The sequence below is a fragment of the Pleurodeles waltl genome, chromosome 4_1, assembly GCF_031143425.1.
Source record: "Pleurodeles waltl isolate 20211129_DDA chromosome 4_1, aPleWal1.hap1.20221129, whole genome shotgun sequence".
Lineage (NCBI taxonomy): Eukaryota > Metazoa > Chordata > Amphibia > Caudata > Salamandridae > Pleurodeles > Pleurodeles waltl.
In genome coordinates this window covers 452,465,055-452,485,110 of record NC_090442.1, presented here as the reverse complement: position 1 = coordinate 452,485,110, position 20,056 = coordinate 452,465,055, and positions in this window count along the sequence as shown.

Sequence of the window (20,056 nt, the reverse complement as noted above, 5' to 3'; positions counted from 1 at the left end):
CTAGCGTGGGAAGGCAAGGACTTACCTCCACCAAACTTGGACTGAAGAGTCACTGGACTGTGGGAGTCACTTGGACAGAGTTGCTGAGTTCAAGGGACCTCGCTCGTTGTGCTGAGAGGAGACCCAGAGGACCGGTGATGCAGTTCTTTGGAGCCTGCAGTTGCAGGGGGAAGATTCCGTCGACCCACAGGAGATTTCTTCAGAGCTTCTAGTGCAGAGAGGACGCAGACTACCCCCACAGCATGCACCACCAGGAAAACAGTCGAGAAGGTGGCAGGATCAGCGTTATAAGGTCGCAGTAGTCGTCTTTGCTACTTTGTTGCAGTTTTGCAGGCTTCCAGCGCGGTCCGCAGTCGATTCCTTGGCAGAAGGTGAAGAGAGAGATGCAGAGGAACTCTGATGAGCTCTTGCATTCGTTATCTAACGAATTCCCCAAAGCAGAGACCCTAAATAGCCAGAAAAGGAGGTTTGGCTACTTAGGAGAGAGGATAGGGTAGCAACACCTGGAGGAGTCTATCAGAAGGAGTCTCTGACGTCACCTGCTGGCTCTGGCCACTCAGAGCAGTCCAGTGTGCCAGCAGCACCTCTGTTTCCAAGATGGCAGAGGTCTGGAGCACACTGGAGGAGCTCTGGGCACCTCCCAGGGGAGGTGCAGGTCAGGGGAGTAGTCACTCCCCTTTCCTTTGTCCAGTTTCGCGCCAGAGCAGGGCTGGGGGATCCCTGAACCAGTGTAGACTGGCTTATGCAGAGATGGGCACCATCTGTGCCCATCAAAGCATTTCCAGAGGCTGGGGGAGGCTACTCCTCCCCAGCCCTGACACCTTTTTCCAAAGGGAGAGGGTGTAACACCCTCTCTCTGAGGAAGTCCTTTGTTCTGCCTTCCTGGGCCAAGCCTGGCTGGACCCCAGGAGGGCAGAAACCTTTCTGAGGGGTTGGCAGCAGCAGCAGCTGCAGTGAAAACCCGGGAAAGGTAGTTTGGCAGTACCCGGGTCTGAGCTAGAGACTCAGGGGATCATGGAATTGTCTCCCCAATGCCAGAATGGCATTGGGGTGACAATTCCATGATCTTAGACATGTTACATGGCCATGTTCGGAGAGACTATTGTGACGCTATACATATGTCGTGACATATGTATAGTGAACGCGTGTAATGGTGTCCCCGCACTCACAAAGTCCGGGGAATTTGCCCTGAACAATGTGGGGGCACCTTGGCTAGTGCCAGGGTGCCCATACACTAAGGGGGTCATTCTGACCCTGGCGGTCGGTGATAAAGCGGCGGCCAACCCGCCAACAGGCAGGCGGTCAAAAAAAGGTATTCTGACCCTGGCGGGAACCGCCAACACAGGCAGCCACTTTAACACTCCGACCGCCACGGCGGGACAGACAAACAGCGCGGCGGTCACCGCCAACAGCCAGGCGGCAGACAATGTACCGCCCACCCTATCACAGCTCACCAATCCGCCACCTTTTCCGGGGCGGGAGCCCCGCTGATAAAAACACAGCGGAAACAGACTACGAACGGGAAAACGCTCACCTATACACACTCCACGAGGAATCTGGACAGCATGGAACCCGAATTAAACATCCTACCAGCTATTGTCTACCTGCTCATCTACCACGAGTACGAACGCCGGCGCAGACGACAACGGCGAGTACTGCACCTACAACACAGGGGAGGGGGGAGGAGGAAAGCTTACCGGCACACACATATGCGACCCCCCCCCCCCAACTATCTACACACCAATGCAGAGCACCAAGTCACAGTGACACCACCCAAACCCCCCGGAATAATGCAAAGACATAATTAAAGTGAGAAACAACATTTATGTATACAAGAGGTTCTTTGAAGTCATGGTAAAATAGCAATATAAATTGTAAAAAATCAAGTAAGAACATTGCGAAACCGATAAACATAGGCAATAGGCGTTGGAGAGAACACTGCTGGGGCATCAGATGACAAAACTACAGGCACCTCAGGGGGAAGGGAAGGAAGGGGCACCTCAGCCACATGAGTCCACGACGCCAGATCCACGAAGGGTCCACCATGCCCACTGTGCCATCCTGGGGAGTGCAAAGCCACAGTCTCACAAGTCTCTACAGTGGGTGGGTTGCCCACTGTGCCATCCTGGGGAGTGCAAAGCCACAGTCTCACAAGTTTCTACAGTGGGTGGATTGCCCACTGTTACATCCTGGGGAGTGCAAAGCCACAGTCCATCAGGTGGATTACAGAGACCACTGGTCATGGAGGAGGCATGGTGGGCAGAGTGCGTCGTGAAGGCCTGCCCGACACAGAACCGGGACTGCCAATGGGCCAGCGGTGCTTGACAGGAAGGGCCCAGCGGAGCGCTGCTGGAGACGGCGGGGCCCAGCGGAGCGGTGCTTGACATAAAAGGCCCAGCGGAGTGGTGCTTGAGACGGCGGGGCCCAGCGGAGCGGTGCTTGACAGGAAGGGCCCAGCGGAGCGGTGCTTGAGACGGCGGGGCCCAGCGGAGCGGTGCTTGAGACGGCGGGGCCCAGCGGAGCGTTGCTTGAGACGGCGGGGCCCAGCGGAGCGGTGCTTGACAGGAAGGGCCCAGCGGAGCGGTGCTTGAGACGGCAGGGCCCAGCGGAGCGGTGCTTGAGATGGCGGGGCCCAGCGGAGCGGTGCTTAAGACGGCGGGGACCAGCGGAGCGGTGCTTGACTGGAAGGGCCCAGCGGAGCGGTGCTTGAGACGGCGGGGCCAAGCGGAGCGGTGCTTGACAGGAAGGGCCCAGCGGTGCTTGAGACAGCGGGGCCCAGCGGAGCGGTGCTTGAGACGGCGGGGCCCAGCGGAGCGGTGCTTGACAGAAAGGGCCCAGCGGAGCAGTGCTTGAGACGGCGGGGCCCAGCGGAGCGGTGCTTGACAGGAAGGGCCCAGCGGAGCGGTGCTTGACAGGAAGGGCCCAGCGGAGCGGTGCTTGACAGGAAGGGCCCAGCGGAGCGGTGTTTGAGACGGCAGGGCCCAGCGGAGCGGTGCTTGAGACGGCGGGGCCCAGCGGAGCGGTGCCTTTCTGCACGGCGGGGCCCTCTTCAGCGGTGCCTTTCTGCACGGCGGGGCCATCTTCAGCGGTGTCTTTCTGCACAGCGGGGCCCTCTTCAGCAGTGCCTTTCTGCACGGCGGGGCCCTCTTCAGCGGTGCCTTTCTGAACGGCGGGGCCCTCTTCAGCGGTGCCTTTCTGCATGGCGGGGCCCTCTTCAGCGGTGTCTTTCTGCACGGCGGGGCCCTCTTCAGCGGTGCCTTTCTGCACGGCGGGGCCCTCTTCAGCGGTGCCTTTCTGCACGGCGGGGCCCTCTTCAGCGGTGCCTTTCTGCACGGCGGGGCCCTCTTCAGCGGTGCCTTTCTGCACGGCGGGGCCCTAATCAGCGGTGCCTTTCTGCACGGCGGGACCCTCTTCAGCGTTGCCTTTCTGCACGGCGGGCCCTCTTCAGCGGTGCCTTTCTGCACGGCAGGGCCCTCTTCAGCGGTGCCTTTCTGCACGGCGGGGCCCTCTTCAGCGGTGCTTGTCCAGTCATTCAAGGGAGCCAGACCTGGCCAGGACTCCCTGCTTAGTCGCCCTCCGACCGTGCAGTTGCTGGACCCTTCTGTGACGGAGTCCTGGGCCCGTGGGTGTCCTCCCTCACACCCGGGATGGGGCTTGTGGGGCCCTCCTGGTCCGCGTCCCTGCTGGCTGACTTCTCCGCCCTGCTGCCCTTGCCCTCCTTCGATGAGGCTCTCTGGCCCTTGCCTCCCCTGGATGTTGTGGCAGGTGACGGCCCAGGACTTTGCTCCTTGGGGGCAGCCGTGTCAGTCTTATCGCAGCGGCCCCTGATTTTACGGGTCCTCTTTCCAAGGGGGGGGGGCTGGCTGTCCCCTTGCTGCTGGCCGATGTATCAGTGCTGGGAAAGGGTGGACTCCAAAACCCGTGCACAATGGTGACACTTGAAGCAGGGCTGTTGGTGGCTGAGGTGCTCTTGGGACTCTTAGCAGATGGAGGGGGTGGGGCAGGTGGGGCAAAGAGGTTAAGTTTGGAGAGGTAAAGTTTTTTAGGACCAATGTAAAGGGTAGGTGTAGTGGGTATGGGAGTGGAGGAAGAGGATGTGGTTGTAGGAGAGTCAGGTGTGCTGTCTTTGGGTGCAGGTGCTTGTGACGTAGGCTGTCGTGAGGTGGTTGGCTGTTGGGTGGGTGGCTGCCTGCGTTTGTGTGTCTTGGAAGAGGGGGTGACAGACACAGTGGGAGAGGACACAGGGGACGTGTAAATGGCAGTGGGGGTGGTGACTGCACGTGTGCAGACTGTACTGGAGGGTGTGCTGGTGATGGAAGCACTGGCTGATGGTGGTGTGCATGCAGGTGTGAGTGGAGACGTCACAGGGAGGGAGGAGGGAGACGAGGAGGAGGGGGACACAGGGGTGGTAGTGACTGTTGGCATGTCTGCATCTGGGTGTTGCTTGGGTGAATGCTTGTGTGATCTGTGTTGCTTATGTCTGGATGAGCTGCCCTTGGGTGTTGAGGTGTGTGCAGGCTGGTCTGATGGTGTGGATGGGATAGGCTGAGGAACAGGAGACAGAGACAGGGTGGAGGCAGTTAGAAGAGGGAGGCTGGAAACAGGGACAATGGCTGCCGTCAGTGCTGAGGCCAGAGCATTGAACGATCGTTGATGGGCAGCCTGACCCGAATGAATGCCCTCCAGGTATGCATTGCTCCGATGCACCTCCCTCTCTACCCCCTGGATGGCATTCAAAAGGGTAGACTGCCCAACAATGATGGTCTGTATGAGGTCAATGACCTCCGCACTGAGGGCAGCAGGGGTAACAGGGGCAGGGCCTGAGGTGCCTGGGGCGAAGAAGATGCCCGCCTTCTTGGGCGAGCGGGCACGGAGCGAAGGCTGAGGGGCTGCTGGGAGGGCGGAGCTGGTGCGCTGGGTGGCGGCTGTACCTGTAGAGGTGGGGGGCCCGGATGTTGCCGCCACCGCTAGGGAGCTCCCTTCCGAGGACGTGTCGGTGTCGCTGGTGTCACCATGGGTCCCCGTTGTGGTGCTCCCCTCGCCCTCCGTATCACTGGTGACCTCGGTGTCTGTACCATGGCCCACCGGGGCCTTGTGAGTTGCAGCTCCCTCGTGCTCCGATGCCAATTCTCCTCCGCCTGATGATGCTAATGCACACATGCACAAGAAGATAAAGAAAAAGGGTGGGGGGAGAAATAAAAACAGGTTGAGTGCATGCATTGTCAACACCGTTGGCGGAGAGTACAGACACAGGAGCCTCATGCACTACGCCGCGCAATCGGGGTACACTACTCAGTACTTGTGACTAGGCCAACAGGTCTATGGACAACCTATGCGCACATGGGTGATGCTGGACCATGGATTGCTGTACTTGGCACCCTACAGAGGTGGGGGGCGGGGGCACAGGGCCATGCCTAAAGGAGGGGACTACACTACAGAAAGCGCCCTGGCCTAATGTCACCCACAGCCCTCCTCCCCCACCCAGACGCCTCCACTGCGTGTAAATATAGCAGAATGTGCTGGTACTCACCCCCTTGTGTCTGCTGTGATGTTCTCACGCGCCCATCCAAATCGGGGTAGGCCACCGCCAGGATCCGGGACATCAGGGGGGTCAAGGTACGACTGGCACCCCTCCTACGTTGGGAGGCCATCCCCAGCAGTGACTCGGCGGTCTTCCTGGTCCCGCGGCGGATGTCCACCCACCTCTTTCGGCAGTGGGTGCCCCATCTTGTGTGGACCCCCAGGGCCCGGACTTCCTTGGCGATGGCACGCCAAATGTCGACTTTCTGATGGGCGCTGACCTATTTGACATGTACAGGGTGGGAAAGGAATTTTCAACATTTTTCTGCATGTTAGATATGATTGCCCCCCCCTCCCCAACCCTGCCATGTGGCACATGCTCTCATCTGTCGTGCCTTGCACTCCTCATTCGCTCCCCACCCCACCATTTTACATCCACCATACACAACCCAGGCATAGCCCATTCAACGTGCACCCAGTGTACTTACCTGTTGGTCTGGAGGACCGTAGAGTAGCGCATACTGGGGCAGGACCCCATCCACAAGTTTCTCCAACTCTTCTGAAGTGAAGGCAGGGGCCCTTTCCCCAGTTGCAGCAGCCATTGTCTCTTTCAGACCGAGGTCACAGCAGCACTTGCAGTATAGGTCCTCTCCTGTGGATGATCAGGTCTCGAGTGATTAAGCAGATAGAAAATGGGGGTCACGCCCGCAGTGGTGCGTACCGCGGCGGTGCGTACCGCGACCGCCGGCGCACATCGTCATTGGCTCCTGAGACCCATAGGGTTCAATGTTAACCAATGCTGCTTTGCGCCGCAATCTTCGACCGCCTACCGCCACGGTGTGCCACGCCAGCGCAGTGACCTCACATCCCACTGTCACACTTCACAGGTCAGGCAGCCGCCATTTCAAGGGCCCACATGGCATGATTTCTACTGCGTCACACAGGCCTAGGCCTTGCATTGCCACTCATACAAGCCTTTCAATGCATAGCGATTCGTGTACTGTGCAAGCTGTGTGAACGAACCTGTGGGTTGCTTGACTCTGTGCTCCATGTTGTCCTTCCTAGGCACCGTCCGCTGGGACTTGCGAGGAGAAGGATGAATCCTCCCGTGTACCGACCGCTGGTGGACCTGTCGACAATGGAAGAACGACACATTATACTTCGATACCGACTTGACCGAGCCACTATACATGAACTGTGTGCCCAGCTGGAGCCAGACCTCATGTCCCCCATCCGCCAACCCACAGGGATTCCCCCTCTGGTGCAGGTTCTGTCAGTACTCCATTTTTTGGCAAGTGGGTCTTTTCAGACAACAGTGTCCATGTCATCAGGGATGTCTCAGCCTATGTTTTCTAAGGTTTTGTCCAGAGTGTTGTCTGCCCTGATGAAATACATGCGGAGATACATTGTTTTCCCTGAGGAGGGTGATTTGGCCACTGTGAAGGGTGATTTCTATGCCCTTGGACATATCCCCAACATCATTGGTGCCATTGATGGGACCCATGTGGCTTTAGTACCCCCAAAAGTCAATGAGCAGGTGTACAGAAATAGAAAAGATTACCATTCGATGAATGTCCAGGTGGTCTGTTTGGCTGACCAGTACATCTCCCATCTAAATGCCAAGTTCCCTTGGTCAGTGCATGACTCGTATGTCATGCGAAATAGCAGCATCCCTTATGTTATGGAACAGCTACAGAGACACCGTGTGTGGCTAATAGGTGACTCTGGTTACCCCAACCTGCCTTGGCTATTGACCCCAGTGAGGAATCCCCGGAACAGGGCAGAGGAACGGTACAATGAGGCACATGGGCGAACTAGGAGGATTATAGAACGGACCTTCGGGGTCCTGAAGGCCAGGTTTAGGTGCCTGCATATGACAGGTGGATCCCTCATGTACTCACCAAAGAAGGTGTGCCAGATCATCGTGGCCTGCTGTATGCTTCACAATCTTGCATTGCGACGCCAGGTGCCTTTTCTGCAGGAGGATGGTCCAGATGGTGGTGTTGTTGCAGCTGTGGAGCCTGTGGAGAGTGAAGAGGAGGAAGACGACGGGGACGACACGGACAACAGGGACACAGTTATACAACAGTTTTTTCAGTAGCACACAGGTAAGAATCACCCACGCCATTTTACATTTACTTCTGGCCTCCTGCATCTCTACTTTCTGTGTTTCCCCCCAGTTCCTTTTAACTGATTTTTGACTTTCCCTTCCCTTTTCAGAGCTGTATGACCCACAGCGTGACTTCTGCTTTGTTTGCCCATGGACTAATGCTTATTGACACTGGTATGTTGTCATCACAATGTAAATGAACATTATTGCACCGTTATGTGTAATACATTTGTAAAGAATACAAGCAGACTCCTGACATTTTAAGTGCAATTGGTGATTTATTTTAAGTGCTGCGTATAGGTCCATGATAGTAAAACGGTGATGGGTGGGGGTGGAGTAATGTCCATGGCAGAGTCCAGTTCTCAGTAGTACAGGTGCATTGCCCATATGCCTGTGGGAGGATGGAGCAGGGGCAGTTCAAGGTTGGACAGGGTGACAATGTGGGACAGTGGGATGACATCAGGGGGTATCTTAGGCTGGCGGGGGTCTTGGCATCCTACTCTGTCTTCTTGTGTGATCTCAGGTTCCGCTTGCGGGGTGGTTGATCTTCAGCAGGAGGTGGGGTTCTGGTGGCCTGTCGTGGTGTGGGGGCCTCCTGTCCACTAGCGCCGGCGGAGGTGGTAGGCTGTTCGTCGTCCGGGCTGGTGACAGGGGCCCTTTGGGGTGCCACATGGTCCCGCAATGTGGTGACTATCTGGTTGAGGGCCAGGACGATGGTCCCCATTGCGGTACCGATGTTCCTGAGTTCGTCTCTGAACCCCATGTACCGTTCCTCCTGCTGTGCCTGGATCTCCTGGAACCTGGCCAGTACCGTCGCCATCGTCTCCTGGGAGCGGTGGAATGCTCCCATGATGGTGGTGAGGGCCTCTTGGAGAGTGGGTTCCCTGGGCCGGTCAACCCCCTCTCGCACAGCAGCCCTCCCAGTTGCCCTGTTTCCCCGGGCCTCTGTCCCCTGGACGGTGTGCCCACTACCACTGCCCCCAGGTCCCTGTTGTTGTTGGGGTGGTGGGTCAGCCTGGGTGCCCTGTAGTGGCGGACACACCGCTGATTGACGCGTCCTGGAGACAGAGGCATGGGCCCGCTGGGTGGGAGCTGTGCTGGTATTCCCAGAGGGGGTTGGGTCTGCTGTGGCCTGTGTCTGTGTGTGGGGAACCGACTGTCCAGAGGTCCCCGATGGTCCGGGCTGGTCATCAGGTTCTAGGTCGACAGAGCTGCTGTCATCACTGGGGGCCTGTTCTAGGGGCGGGATGGACACATCTGGACCCTCATGGCCGGTGTGTTGGCGTTCGGGCCCTGCAGGGGTAAAAGAGTATGGTTATTGCTTCTGTGTGTGCCATGGCGTGCGATTTGTGGGTGCCCTTGTCTCCCAGTGCTGGCATTCCCTTGTGGGAGGAGTTGTGAGGGTGGTTTGTGGGGGGGGATGGGTATGTGCAGTGGTCATGCTTGGGTGATGGGTGTCCATGGTTTGTGTTGGCATTCAGGGATTGGTGTTGTGTTGGGTGGGTTGTGCTGGTGAGACATTGGCAGGGAGGATGTGTGCTGGGGGTTGGGGGTGAGGGTGGGGGTGCGGGTTGGCATGCTGGTGGTTGGGGGGGGTGAAGTAGTTGGATTAGGCTTACCAGAGTCCATTCCTCCGCCTACTCCAGCGAGGCCGTCAGGATGCAGGATGTTCAAGACCTCTTGCTCCCATGATGTGAATTCGGGTGGAGTGGGTGGGGATCCGCCGCCAGTCTTCTGCACAGCGATGTTGTGTCTTGACACCATCGACCGCACCTTCCCCCGTAGGTCGTTCCAGCGCTTTCGGATGTCTTCCCGGTTTCTGGGATGCTGTCCCACAGCGTTGACCCTGTCGACGATCCTTTGCCATAGCTCCGCCTTTCTGGCTATTGTGGTGTGCTGCACCTGTGTGCCGAATAGCTGGGGCTCTACCCTAATTATTTCCTCCACCATGACCCTGAGTTCTTGGTCCGAGAACCTGGGGTGTCTTTGGGGTGCCATGGGGTGGTGTGGGGTGGTGTTTGTGGTGATGAGTGTGGTGTGTGTGGTGGTGTGTGGTGTTTTGTGCGTGGATGTAGTGTGGGTGATGATGTTGTGTTCCTCTGTGTGTTGGGGTTTTCGATAGCTGTGCTCTCTCTCTCTCTCTCTCGCCTTCTCTCCGAATTTCTAGTAGTGGGGGTTTGTGGGTGATGTGGGTGTGTGTTTTATAGTTGATTGGATGTGTGGGTGTGGTGTGTGTTTGTGTATCAGGTGTGTGTATTTCGAATTGTCCAATGTGGCTGTGTTTTGTAAAGGTGTGTGTATTTTGACCGCGGCGGTGTGTACCGCCAATGGAATACCGCGGTTAAAGGACCACCGCGTGGATTCGTGGGTCGTAATGGCATGGGCGTGTTTGTGTTGGCGTGACGGTGGAGGTTTGTCATCTCCAGTTTATCGCTGACCGCTGATGAGGCGGCCTTCCGTGGATGTCGGGTTTTTGGCAGTTTGGCAGTTGTGGGTCAGAATGACCGTGGCGGTTTACCGCGGCCGCGGCGGTAGAATGGCGGACTTCTGACCGGCGGTAAGGGCCTTTTACCGCCGAGGTCAGAATGACCCCCTATGTAACTTAGCACCCAACCTTTACCAGGTAAAGGTTAGACATATAGGTGACTTATAAGTTACTTAAGTGCAGTGGTAAATGGCTGTGAAATAACGTGGACGTTATTTCACTCAGGCTGCAATGGCAGGCCTGTGTAAGAATTGTCAGAGCTCCCTATGGGTGGCAAAAGAAATGCTGCAGCCCATAGGGATCTCCTGGAACCCCAATACCCTGGGTACCTCAGTATCATATACTAGGGAATTATAAGGGTGTTCCAGTATGCCAATGTAAATTGGTGAAATTGGTCACTAGCCTGTTAGTGACAATTTGGAAAGCAGAGAGAGCATAGCCACTGAGGTTCTGGTTAGCAGAGCCTCAGTGAGACAGTTAGGCATCACACAGGGAACACATACATATAGGCCACAAACTTATGAGCACTGGGGTCCTGGGTAGCAGGGTCCCAGTGACACATAACAAACATACTGAAAACAGATGGTTTTCACTATGAGCACTGGGCCCTGGCTAGCAGGATCCCAGTGAGACAGTGAAAACACCCTGACATACACTCACAAACAGGCCAAAAGTGGGGGTAACAAGGATAGAAAGAGGCTACTTTCTCACAGCAACCTCATAACGTTTCCAGAGGAAACATTGTCTCTGCTTACCTATTTGTGCTGTCTCGTGACCGCAGCAGTCTGTGGTGCCGGGTGGTGCCAGTGGGACCGCAGTGGACTTTGCTCCATAGGCCCACATGGCCCATAATATGGCGGTCCAACTGCCAATCCGATGGCAGTCGGACTGCCAATGCTGCCATGAGGGTCCACGGACCACCAAACTCTTTATAAGGCCCTTAGAGTTTGTCGGAGGGGGTTACTCTGTCATAAATGTGACAGATATCCCATCCACCATTTTAAGATCCCATAAAAGCCTATTTCAATTGTAATATGGAGGACAGGATGACCATCACATTTGTAATGGAGTATCTCTTCTGCCAATTTTTAAGTCAAGCCCTTAGTTCCCAATTCAGCACTTACTGAGTCGCTTACATACCATGATTGAATCATACAATGGAACAATTTAAAAAAAAAAGAAAAAGAAACATGTAGGTCCATACAACTGGTTTGATGAGTAAATAATGAGGGCCTGATTGACAAAGGCAAACTTATACTTTACTGTAAGTTTTATGTTTTTTGTTACACAAAGGAATTTAATAGTGGTACCTTTACTGCCTATCTTTTATGTGCGGAGTGTCTTCCATTCCATGAGCACAGAGTCTCCGCACTCCTAAAGATACTACTCGTAAAATAACTTAGTGAATTCCAAACAGTGTAAACTTACACTGTGTAAGTTAACCTAAGTGAATCAGGCCCTATGTATATTGTAGTCAAATTATATCTATTCATAAAATGTGACAGATGAAAAGAGTGCTTGTACAGTGCATCAAGAAAAAAACGACTAAACATTTAAGCAAGAACAATTATTTGGTAAACCTGTCCAATGTATTTAAATCTGTAATCTTTCATTAGTGGGCTAAATTCTTCTGTTTGTCCTTGTCCAAAACAGAATTTCAGTACAGGCTTAATATGAAACTGTTGATGTTTTGACCCTCTTAGGAAGTATGTGCTTTCTTTACATCTAGACAATATTCATCAGACTTGAGGATAGTACAACCTGTGTATTATAGTGTATTCTGTTAGAACTCATGTTTAAAAAATTAATAGAGAATGATGATAGATTTCATTACGAGGATGTGACTCACCTGAAGTCAAAGAAAGACTGAGGGTGACCTTCACTCCCTCAAAATAGGGACCCCAGTATAGCGAAAAAGCACTAGATTAATACAGGTTATTTTAAAATAACATTAAGGCCCAAAGAGATGGTGGACATTTTAAAACTCATTCAAGTTTTCAAATGGGAACTTCCTCACGTAGTCAGTGAATGACAGCTTCAGATATAGACAGATATGGGCCTGATTACGATCTTGGCAGACGGGATACTCTGTCCCAAATGTGACGGTCATCCCGCCCGCCGTTTAACAAGTTCCATAAGATATAGGCCATCATTTCAACTCTGGTGGTCGGTGTTAAAGCGGCGTTAATACCGCCAACAGGCCGACAATAAAAAAAATGGGAATATGACCCTGGCGGTACCGCCATCCAAGACCGCCACTATAACACACCAACCGCCAGGGTGATAATGGTCACTGGGCTGGAGACTTCAGTCTTCAGCATGGCAGCCGCCACAATCCCACCCTCGGGATTACAACCCGGCCTACTGCCATGGTTTTCTTGTCAAATTACTGCTGTGAAAACTATGGCGGTAGGCACTATCAGTGCCAGGGAATCCCTTCCCTGGCACTGATAGGGGTCTCCCCCGCCCCCACACCCTCCCTAGAGTCCTCCCCCACAATCCCCTCCCTCTCCTGCCCCCCACACATATGCACACCCACACGCGCACCCATATACACACATGCACACACGCATACCCACCACCACCCACACATGCACACATACATACCCACACACCGCAACACACACCAATATACCTTGTCACACACATGCATTCACAACACACAACACTCACAATCACTCATTCACGCATGCATCCAACGTGACTCACACCCGCATGTACACATACCAAAACATACACCCCCCCACATACACACAACAACCCCCACCCCCCTCTCCGGTCGGAGAACCCGACTTACCTGCTTGCAGTCAGCAGCAGCGTCCGCCAGCAAAGCACCGCCAGGCCGTATCATTGGTCTTGATACGGTTGGTGGTGTTTTTCTGGCACGGTGTTGCTGCTGTCAGTAACGGCGCCTTACCATCTTCTGCCGCCATGACCGTCGGCGGTGCTCCCCCAGCATTCTGGCGGTATACCGTTGGTGGTCATGATACGCATAGATGGCTGGTAGCCACTGCAGCGGTATGTTGGCAGCCATCGCCGTGGCAGTAGGCGGTAGTTACCACCAATGTTGTAATCAGGGCCATAATGGAACTTGTATTACGGCGTGCGAGTTACATGTCACGTTTAGGACAGAGTATCCCATCCACCAAGGTCATGCTCAGGCCCATAATAGTGTCAAGTGGTGGATGGTCACTTGTGACCAAGTTCATTTGGGGTGACCTTGTTAAACACTCACCGGTTTCATGGAGTCTGAAGGAAATGCGTGCTGAATTATATGCTAAAATATCACATCCCAATTCTTGTTACTGATCAAATCAAAAATAACAAAACGACTATTTCAATGTCCTCATCTTCCTGAGGACAGCATAAAATAACAAATGGTAGCTTTACAGATCATGTTCTTAGTGAAATTAGTAACACTCTGTAAGTGGTCTGTGACACCCAGCATCCACTTGCCTAAAGATAATGAAGAGGTGGCACCTCAGTGGAACATGCACACTTCCTAGCTTGGCAAATATCTTACTTCAAAAATGGCATCCTCGGATGCATGTTCCATATTTGGAAAGGATTAGCAGAAATACTTCACAAATTATTCAAACCTGGGTTCTCAATGCATCTGAACACTGTCTTCTGGTATTTGGCTTTCTCGGGTCTGCATAAAACACCAAAGTGACACCAGAAAGTGTGTGGCTGCTTTGTTGTACACTTGTCTCTATTAGGCTTGGCCGTTTTGCTTGACTAGTATGAACACAAGTCAAACCGCTTGGGGCCATATACCAAAGTTCTCATCTATACATGGTTTAAAATTTCATATAACAATCAAAACGTAATTTTGTAATAATCATACAATTGCTTTGTATGTGTTCATTTAAAAAAAAGGCAGAGCCCCTTACAGGTGTTCAATCTAGCATTCAGCCTTACACAGTTATTTATAGGTGAAGGTACATTTTAGAGTATCATATTAAAGGTCAGTGTTAGACCTGACAGCCTTATGGTGGTCATCCCTTTTTGCCTGCCTCCCTCCACTTTTCTGACACTGTTTTTGCTGGATTTAGGACTATGCACACTTTACCACTGCTAACCAGTGCTAAAGTGCAGATGTTCTCTCCCTTAAACATGGTAACATTGGTTCATACCCAATTGGCATATTTGATTGACTTTTAAGTCCTTAGTGAAGTGCACTATATGTGCCCAGGGCCTGCAGATTGAATGCTATAAGTGGGCCTGCAGCACAGGTTGTGTCACCCACATACATAGCCCCTTAACCATGTCTCAGGCCTGCCATTGCAAGGCCTGTGTGTGCAGTTTCACTGCCACTTCGAATTGGCCTTTAAAAGTACTTGCCAAACCCTAAACTCCCCTTTTTCTACATATGTCACCCCTAAGGTAGGCCTTTGGTCACCCAAAGGGCAGGGTGCTATGTAGGTAAAAGGCAGGACAGTGTGTGTTTTATATGTCCTGGTAGGGGAAAACTCCTAAATTTATTTTCCACTACTGTGAGGCCGGCTCCTTTCATAGGATAGCATTAGGACTGCCCTCATGTACTGGTTGAGTGGTAGATTCTGATCAGAAAGGGGTAACCAGGTCATATTTAGTATGGCCAGAATGGTAATGAAAAATTCTGCTTATTGGTGTGGTTGGATTTTGTATTACTATTTTAGAAATGCCACTTTTAGAAAGTGAGCATTATGTACTTAAAATCCATCTGTGCCTTATAGCCTGTCTCCAATCCACGTCTGGGATGGGGTGGTTGGCAGCTCCCTCGTGATTTTCACTAAGACAACCACAAAACACAGGATGCTCAGTCACACCTGCACTCATCTGCATACTGAATGGGTCTTCCTGGGCTGGGATGGTGGCGGGCCTACCCTTACATTTCAAAGGCTAGTGGCCTGCCCTCACACAATGGACTGCCAAACCCCCTACTGGGATTCTGGCAGACAGTCCTATACTAAAAGGGGACCTTGTGCAATTTAAAACCACTCTTTGAAGTCTCCCCCACTTCAAATGCATTTTGGGGTACATAAACTGGCTCCCTGACCCCACCAAATCAGACACTTCTGGACCTGAACCTGCAACCTGTCAAGAGGAACTGCCTGGCTTCCCAAAGGACTCATCTTGACTGCTTTGCTGTGAAGGACTGCTGTCTGCTGTTGTCCTGCTGCCCTGCTGCCCTCTGACTTTGCTTAGAAGTGCTCTCCAAGGGCTTGGATTGAGCTTGCCTCCTGTTTTCTGAAGTCTCAGGGTCACAAAGACTTAGGCCCTCATTATGACATTGGCAGTAAATCCCACTTACCGCCATGCTGACTGCTGTCAACATACCGCCGCCGCTGCAGATATCCGTTCACCAGATTATGACACACACCAATCCATCACTATTCAGCCACATACACAATTCCACCAGCCCGAAGGTCAGTGATAAACTGGCAGTATCAAACACCCACACCTTTACACCAACAGAATAATGCCCACCACATTATGACCCACAAATCACCACAGAGGACATTCAATGGCTGTAAACCATTGGCAGTACATACCGCCGTGCTCAAAATACTCACACACAAACAAAACAACACCACATTGGACAGTTGAAACAACATACACCGGACACCCATACACACACCCCACACACCCACACCGCTAAAAAACACACACCCAAATTACCCACAACCCTTTCCGACAACAAACCATAGGCACGAGACAGACATCATGACCACAGACAAAACCACAGCCACACACTACTTACACCTATACACCACCCACGCATCCCAAACCACACACCCCAACACATCACCCTACACACCCTCACCTACACAACTCACACAACACCCGTGGCACTACAAAGACACCCACGATTCTCAGAGGAGGAGCTAAGGGTCATGGTGGAGGAAATCATCAGGGTGGAGCAACAGCTATTTGGAGCACAGGTGCAGCAGATATCGATAGCTAGGAAGATGGAGCTATGGCGGAGAATAGTGGACAGGGTCAATGCCGTGGGACAGCACCCCAGAACCAGGGATGAAATCAGGAATAGGTGGAACAACCTACAGGGGAAGGTACGTTCCATTGCAGCAAGACACCAACTCGCTGTACAGAGGACTGGCGGTGGACCCCCCACCTCCTCCCCCACAACTAACAACATGGGAGGAGCAAGTCTTGGCAATTCTGCATCCTGAGGGCCTGGCCAGAGTCAGAAGAGGACTGGACTCTAGTAAGTCAACTCTCTACTACTATCACCCCCCTAACTGCATGCCAACACATACCCTCACCGTCACTCCCATCACTCCACTACTTCCCACACACCCCACCATCACATCTCACTCATCCCAATGCCAAGCCCTGCATGCTGTACTAAATCCATGGACACCCCTCACAGTCCTGCATGGACACTCATCACTAAAGCATGCACACCATAGAGAAATAACAATCCCACCATATACTAACATACACAAGTAAAAGGTACCAGGGCAAAGCCAACTAAAGAGGGGAAGCCACGGATGTTCCATATGTCAGACACAGAAACCATAACATATCATTTACATCTGTGCATGTCACCGGAGAGGAGGTGCCACCAATATCCAGTCCCCCAACTGAAGAGGCCTGTCAAACCCTGACCCCCCTGATGGGCCGCATACTGGTGGTGGCCTATATAGAGCTGGATGGGCGCTTGAGGACATCACAGCAGCCACAAGGGGGTGAGTACAATGCCCATCATTACTACTAACGCCTGGTGGGGTGGTATCCGGGTGGTGGATGTGTGTCAGTGGGTGCCCCTAGGCCAAGCCTGACATTGCAGGGTAGGTCCCATGGTGGCTAGGGTTTTGAAGGGATAGTCCTGCTACCTAGCTTGTAGGCATCCACTACTGGTCAGGGCTACGTGGGTCGCAGGTGTGCTGGATTTGCTGGTGTGTGACCCTCCCCATGCCTTAGATGCTAACTATTTCTCTGGTAGTGCTATGGCATATTGCGTAGCGCTTTTCCCTGTGTGAGGGTGCTGCATACGCCAAAGGTGGTGTTGATGCAGCCATTGACCAAGTGTATCCTTTGTCTCTACCCCCCTTCTTGTTTTGTCACCCTGTCCTTATGTGCATTAGCATCATCTAGCGGAGGAGCAGAGGCCCCGGTGATTGAGGGAGCTGCATCCCACAGGACCCAGGAGGCAGAGTCCACTGACGCTGAGGGCACCAGTGGGACGGAGGGCGAGGGGAGCACCACTGCGGAGACTGGAGGGGACAGTTCTGACATAGATACCTTCTCTGATGGAAGCTCCCTGGTGGTGGTGGACACATCTGTGACGACCCCAGCTACAGGTACAGCCACCACCCCATACCAGAACCGCCCTCCCAGCAGCCCCTCATCAAGTTGCCCGTGCCCGCTCACTCAGGAAGGTGGGCATCTCCTTAGCCCCAGGCACCTCAGGCCCTGCCCCAGTGAGCCCTGCTGCCCTGAGTGAGGAGGCTATTGACCTCCTGAGCTCCATCTCTGTTGGGCAGTCAACCATTGTGAATGCCATCCAGGGGCTGGCAGCCCAGATGCAATAGACTAATGCATTCCTGGAGGGCATTTACACTGTCTTGGCGGCCCAACAGAGATCAATCCAGGCACTGGCCTCCTCTCTGATGGCAGCCATTGTCCCTGTTTCCACCCTACCCCCTCCAACTTCCTCTTTCCAATCTCATTCCCCTCAACCCCAACCTATCCCAAGTACACAGGCAGACGAGCATGCACAGAAGACAACACACAAGAGTGGTTCAGGCAAACACAAGCACCACACTTCATCCCATAGGCATTCACACAAACACCATCCAGATGCAGACATACCAACATCCACAATTTTCACTGTGTCCCTCTTCTCCTTATCCTGAACCTCTCTCCCAGTTGGATCTACACTCACACCTGCATGCAATACATCCTCTTCCACTACCAGCATCACCACCACACCTAGCAGAACACACACCTCACTGGGAGACATCTCCACAACAGCCATGCACATGTCCCCTGTGTCCTTTCCCACTGTGTCTGCTCCCCCAAGGTACAGAAACGCAAGCACTCAGACACCCAACAACCATCCACCTCACAAGAGAATCCAGCCCAGGCACCTGCAGACACCTCCTACAACCACTCCCTCTTCCTCCACTCCCAAACCTTCTCCCTCTTCCCGCACCAATGTCCTTAAAAAGCTTTTCCTATCCACCACTGACCTCTTCCCTCCCCCGTCCTGCACATCTGGCCGGGATGGCAAAAACCCAGCCAAGCACCTCAGCCATCTAGCCCACGGGCCCAGTCATCACCATACTCACTCGTGGTGGGAAAGGATCCAGGGCACATGTCCTGAGGGTGAAGGAGCCTGCACCAGGCAGCCTCAAGGAAAAGGAGCCTGCCACAGCTGCTTCCAGGAAGACAAAGGAGCCTGCCCCAGCTGCTGCCAGAAAGACAAAGGAGCCTGCCCCAGCTGCTGCCAGGAAGACTAAGGAGCCTGCCCCAGCTGCAGCCAGGAAGACTAAGGAGCCTGCCCCAGCTGCCAGGAAGAGCAAGGAGCCAACAACCAGCAGGCAGGAAGGGCAAAGGGCCTGGGACAGGAACTTTGACGGAGCCACCACCACCAACTGTGGTTGTGCAGCTGTCCGAGGCTGCAGGGGATGGGCAGGAGCCTCCCCCCAGCAGCAGCAGCACCACTGAGCAGCCGACACCGCCGGAGGACGGTATGTAATCTTGCCTTGCCATGGGCTGCTGTGCGCCCTGGCCCCTGCAAATCCAGTCGCAATGAGACCCACCTGGGAGATTAAGACCTTGCACCCCCCAGGATCAAGAGCACAGAACACAATGCCCCCTCTAGATCCAGTGGGTAAGACACCCGCCTACCCCAGCATCCCCAGGATCAAGAGCACAGCGCACAATGCCCCCTCTAGAACCAGTGGGTAAGACACCCACCTACCCCAGCATCCCCAGGATCAAGAGCACAGGGCACGATGTAACCTCCAGAACCAGTGGGTGAGACACCCACCTACCACAGCATCCCCAGGATCAAGAGCACAGGGCACGATTCCCACTCCAGAAGCAGTGGGTAAGATACCCACCTATCCCAGCCTCCCCAGGATCAAGAGCACAGGGCGCGATGCCCCCTCCAGAACCAATGGGTAAGACAACCACTCAAAAGACTGTGGCCTTGCACTTCCCAGGACCATGTACAGGGCATGTTGCCCCCTCCAGTGCATGTGTGCAAATCACCCACTTGAGAGATTGTGGCCTTGCACTCCCCAGGACCGAGCACAGGGCACGATGCCCCCTCCAGAACCAATGAGTAAACAACCACTCGAGAGACTGTGGTGTTGCACTTCCCAGGACCATGCACAGGGCATGTTTCTCCCTCCAGAGCATGTGGACAAATCACCCACTTGAGAGACTGGGGCCTTGTACTCCCCAGGACCAAGCACAGGGCATGCTGCCCACTCCAGTGCATGTGTGCAAATCACCCACTTGAGAGACTGTGGCCTTGCACTCCCCAGAACCAAGCACAGGGCATGTTGCCCCCTCCAGTGCATGTGGGCAAATCACCCATGTGAGAGACTGTGGCCTTGCACTCCCCAGGACCAAGCACAGGGCATGTTGCCCCTCCAGAACCAGTGGTGTTGTTCCATCTGCTGGCTGAGGTGCTCCCCCATCTCCCATCCCCCTGAAGTGCCTGCCTATTTCCCAACTGATGCCCCTGCAGTGTTCTCTCCGTGCAGAGGCTGGTGCCATGTATGGCCTTGGAATTTGGCCTGTGGCCATGTGGACAATGTACATTGTGGACTGGGCTATGTCCCTTTTTATGTACATATGTATGTATCTATAATCTTGCCTCACTTATTTACCCTGATGTGTTGCTCCCATTACATTCACTTTTTCTAAAATGTTTTGTCCTTGCACTATTCATCCGAGGTATGAGATGAATATGTTTT